Below are 5,336 nucleotides of genomic sequence, written 5' to 3'. Positions count from 1 at the left end.
AAGTCCAGGGCCACACCACCGGGAAGCAAGAAGGTTTCTGTCAAGGAGGACGGCACGGGAGGAGCTTTTACCATAAGCTCCACCCTTGACGACAAATAGGAAGACGCGCTCGTCACCTTCCTGCGGGCGAATGTCGATGTGTTTGCATTGGCAAGCATCCGACATCCCCGGCGTTCCCAGGGAGGTGATTGAGCACCACCTTGCTGTCTGTCCTCATGCGCGGCCCGTCAAGCAGAAGGTCAGAAAGCAAGCTTTGGAACGTCAAGAGTTCATCACAGAGGAGATCCGGAAACTGGAAGCAGCGGGTTTGGTAAGAGGAGTGCTCCATCCAACGTGGTTGGCCAATCCGGTGGTAGTGCGCAAGGCAAATTGGAAGTGGAGGTTGTGTATTGATTACAAAGATATTAATAAGGCTTGTCCCAAAGACCCCTTCCCGTTGCCGCGCATCGACCAGATTGTTGACTCCACAGCTGGGTGTGATCTGTTGTCATTCCTCGATGCCTACTTCGGCTACCACCAGATCGTCATGACAAGGGAAGATGAAGAGAAAACGGCATTCATCACCCCATGTGGTATGTATTGCTTTATACAGATGCCTTTCGGGTTGAAGAGTGATGGTTCAACATTTGCGAGGGCGGTCCAGATTGGTTTTGAACCCTAGCTCCATAGAAATATGGAAGCTTATATGGATGATATAGTGGTCAAAACCAAGAACAGGGCAACCCTCATATCAGATTTACAAGAAACATTTGCAAACCTACGCAAGATCAATCTCAAGCTGAACCCTGAGAAGTGCGTCTTCGGCGTCCCGTCTGGCAAGCTTCTCGGGTTCTTTGTGTCACAGCGTGGGATAGAGGCCAATCCGGACAAGATCAAAGCTATAGAGCAGATTGAAGCGCCCAAGCGAGTCAAGGATGTGCATCGGCTTGCTGGTTGCGTTGCCGCCATGAGCAGGTTCATTTCCAAGTCCGCTGAGCGTGCCCTTCCCTTTTTCAAGATTTTGAAAAAGGCGGGACCGATGGAGTGGATGCCAGAAGCCGAAGCAGCATTGCAAGATTTGAAGAGGTACCTCTCCTCGGCGCCAATACTAGTTGCGCCTAGGCCACAGGAACCATTGTTGCTATACCTGGCGGCAACGAACCAGGTGGTCAGCGCCGCACTAGTGGCGCAGAGAGAAATTGATGATGAGGTAATAGCAGCGACGGAGCCTGGTGCCACCGATGCCGAGACGATGCAGCCAATTGAAGTGCCACCGAAGAAGAAAATGATGCAGCACCCGGTCTACTTTGTTAGTTCCCTCCTGCAGGGGGCTAGATCGAGGTACTCCGGTGTGCAGAAACTGCTCTTCGGCCTTCTTATGGCCTCGAGGAAGCCGCGTCACTACTTCCAGGCGCACGAAATCACTGTCGTCACTCGCCTCCCTCTGCAACGGATATTGCACAATCCAGACGCAACGGGAAGGATCGTAGAGTGGGCACTGGAACTGTCCAGCTTTGGCCTCAAGTTTGAGAGTACCTTGACGATTCAAAGCCGAGTCCTGGCAGAGTTCATTGTAGAATGGACCGAGACGCCTGACAAAGAAACCCAAGAGACTGCTCTCCCCGGCAAGGAGGCAAGTTGCGACTGGATCATGTACTTTGATGGAGCTTTCTCCTTACATGGCGCCGGGGCTGGCGTACTGCTTGTCGCGCCCACCGGAGAGCACCTCAAGTACATGATCCAAATGCACTTCCCCAGGGAGGTGTCAAAAAACAATACTGCTGAATACGAGGGGCTGCTTGCTGGTCTTAGGATCACGGCAGACCTCGGAATCAAGAAACTCATCGTCAGGGGCGACTCGCAACTTGTTGTCAAACAAGTCAACAAAGATTACCAGAGCCCGTTGATGAAGGCCCACGTCGATGAAGTGAGAAATCTGGAAGAGCGTTTTGATGGTATACAGGCGGAGCACGTTCCCCAAGCAGAGAACGACATCGCCGATTACCTGTCAAAGCGCGCTGCCCTCAAGCTACCTATGGAACCAGGTACCTTTGTGCTCCAGCTAACTCAACCATCCGTTGATCCATCAACAGAGCAAAACAAGAGAAGGAAATCAGGGCCTGGCAAGTACTTTCCCACCGAGCTCCCCGGAGCCGCCGGCAAGGATGTTGCCGGAGATACTGAGCCTGCCACGAGACGGCTAGCTCCGGTGGAGCATCGACCTCTTGCTGTCGAGACAACCGCTCCTGTAGTGGAGGAAACGCCTTTAGTGCTCGCCGTCGAGCCCTAGGCTCCGGCATGGGCACAGCATACCGTCCGATTCCTCCAAACTGGGGAACTTCCTGAAGAGCAGGAAGAAGCGGAAAAAGTAGCCCGTCGATCTGCTATGTACCAGTTCATCGATGACGTCCTGTACAGAAAGAGGTCGAACGGTGTGAAATTGAAGTGTATCCCTCAAGAGGAAGGGCTGGGGCTGTTGGCAGAGATACATGGAGGCATATGTGGATCCCACATAGGGTCAAGAGCCCTTGCTGGCAAGGCATTTTGGCAAGGCTCCTTCTGGCCCACTGCCCTCCAGGATGCGACGACACTAGTCACCAGGTGTGAAGCGTGTCAGTTCCATTCAAAGAAGCTTCATCAGCCAGCTCAAGCCCTTCAAACCATTCCTCTCTCCTGGCCTTTCTCGGTCTGGGGGCTCGACATACTGTGCCCTTTCCCCCACGCTGTCGGGGGCTTTGAGTACTTGTACGTCGCAATCGACAAGTTCATAAAGTGGCCAGAAGTGGAAACAGTGAGGAAGGTCACAACACAGTCAGCCGTCAAATTCTTCAAGGGACTAGTGTGCCGTTTGGGTGTACCCAACAGGGTCATCACCGACAACGGTACACAGTTCACAAGCCGCACCTTCATGCAATATACCCAAGACCTCGGCAGCAAAGTCTGTTTCGCTTCCGTTGCTCACCCACGAAGCAATGGTCAAGCTGAGAGGGCAAACGCTGAAGTACTGCGAGGCTTAAGGACAAAGACCTTTGACAGGCTGCGCAAGAGTGGAAGGCGCTGGATTGATGAATTGCCGGTGGTTCTTTGGTCAATCAGAACGACACCAAATCGAGCCACCGGCCAGACACCCTTTGCCCTGGTATACGGGGCAGAAGCAGTTCTCCCCACGGAACTCATATACGGGTCACCTCGAGTACTCGCTTATGACGAGCTTGAGCAAGAGCAATTGCGGTAAGATGACGCAACACTCCTTGAGGAAGATCGTCTTCGGGCGGCTGTGAGAGCAGTGCGGTACCAGCAAGCCTTGCACCGCTACCATAGCCGCAAGGTTCATGCCCGAAGCCTTGAGGAAGGCGACCTTGTTCTTCGGCGCATTCAATCGGCCAAGAATTCCAACAAGTTGACGCCAAAGTGGGAAGGCCCTTATCGGTAATACGAGTCACCAGGCCCGGCGCAGTCCGCCTGGAGACCGAAGATGCCGTTCCGGTGAGTAACTCCTGGAACATTGAGCATCTTCGCAAGTTTTACCCGTGAGGCGCGGCTTGCCGGGCCCCCCGGCAAGCCAACTTTTGTACGAGCCTTGCCGATGATGCATGTAACCCTCTATACAAAGCCAGGCGCAGACCCTGAGCATAAGTAAATGAAGCGCTGGCGCCCTAAGTGATAGCATGCATGCTAGGTCGAGTCTCGTCCTTGGTTAGGGTTGATAGTGCTTAGTGGCGACTAACCCCTAGCTTAGAGGTCGAGTGTGCGTCTCTTTGTCTTTCTTTTATCTTCTTTGGTTCACAGGACACGCAGATATCCATGCCGAACCACTTGGGGAGAAAAAAAAGAGGAATAGACCAGCATCTAGCCCCCGGCAAGCCAGTATTGCCGGGGGCTGCAAGAGCAAAGATCCACCCACGGCGAACCAGGGTTGCCGGGGACTGCAGCTTCAGATAAGTTCTTCATCCCTTATCATGCATTCCATTATGGACTGTGGTATGTGAAACATCATTTTCCCCTAAGCTACCGTGCTCCCCTAACTCTAGGCCCTAGGGGCCTGAACCTGCCTCATCCCTGCCTCCGCCAAAGGCGTGAGGAAGGTCGAGCGAAGTGGGAGACGGCAAGGCCTGTTGCCGAGCAAGGAAATGTTTATTTGAAGATATCAAGGATTTACTCCTTGTCGTGGGTTCCAACCGCAAACAAATGACCCGGCAAGCATCCCTTCTTCATTAAAAACATTCCACTCAGGTACAGTCCATAGGGAATGAAAAACATGAATGATGGGATTACAATTTTTAAATTTAGCAAAGGCCCGAAGGCTTACAAACTAAAAAGAGATAAGGTGCCCGTAATCCCTTTCTTGTCCCTCTCCTCAGGAGGCAGGTCAAGGAGGCGAAAGGGACAAAAGGAGCGCCTAGGCGAGCTACGGGTGGCAGAAGACACCAAGAGAACATCTTGGTGGCCGTCCAAAGGTAGGATGGTGATGGCGGCGCCGGAAGCAGAGCTCAAAGATGAGGCGGCAGGACGTCGGCACGCGTCGAAGGCGTCGGTGCCCGCGTACTCTGACTTGACGGCCTTGCCGCCCGCCCTCTTCCTCTTCCGCAGCCTCCCAACGCCAGCCGCCCAAGGAGACGACCTTGAGAAGTTCAAGGAGCCGGCGACACGGATGATGGGGTCGCCGGTGCCGCACGGAGCGGCACCCGACACCTAGTCGGACCCGTCATCCTGCCGCCTACTACCCTCGTCGTCGCTGCCGCTGTCCTCCTCGTCACTCGCACCCGAGGAGGAGTCTTCACTATCAGAAGAGCTCTCCACGCAGCACCTTGCATGAGTCCCAAAGCACCCGAAGACCTTGACGGAGAGAAGGCCACCCTCCATCAGCTTAAAATGGAGCGTGAGCCCCTCCGTCAAGCAGTGGATATGAGCAAACGTCTTCCATCCCCGACAAAGATACATCACATGAGGGGCGGGGAAGTCGACGCAGACCCGCGTGCCCCTGATCCCGCAGCCCCTCATGTGCAGCCGCAACGATTTCGGCGGATCCTGCTCCATCTCCCGCGCAAATGGAGTCGGGAGACGAAGGAGATGGCGCGGCGGCCAGCGCAGCCTGACGAAGAACTCACAAGGGTCATCCCCAACATGGCCCTCCATTGGAGCAGGAGCTGCTGACGGAGGCGAGGCCGGCGCGCCGCCCCGTCCTCCTCTTCCCCGAGCGCCCCGGCCTCTCCCACGGCCTCACCCCCTCCCCCTTCCCCTCGGGGCTGGCTCTGCCACCACAGACACGGGAGAAGGAGGGACGGGTTGTCGAGAAGCAACCCTCGCTGCCACTGTTGAAGGACCGGGATTCCCTCTCTCCATGACGGATGGAAGGA

Source organism: Triticum urartu, chromosome 6, assembly GCF_003073215.2.
Source record: "Triticum urartu cultivar G1812 chromosome 6, Tu2.1, whole genome shotgun sequence".
Lineage (NCBI taxonomy): Eukaryota > Viridiplantae > Streptophyta > Magnoliopsida > Poales > Poaceae > Triticum > Triticum urartu.
Note: the sequence above shows the minus strand (reverse complement) of the source record.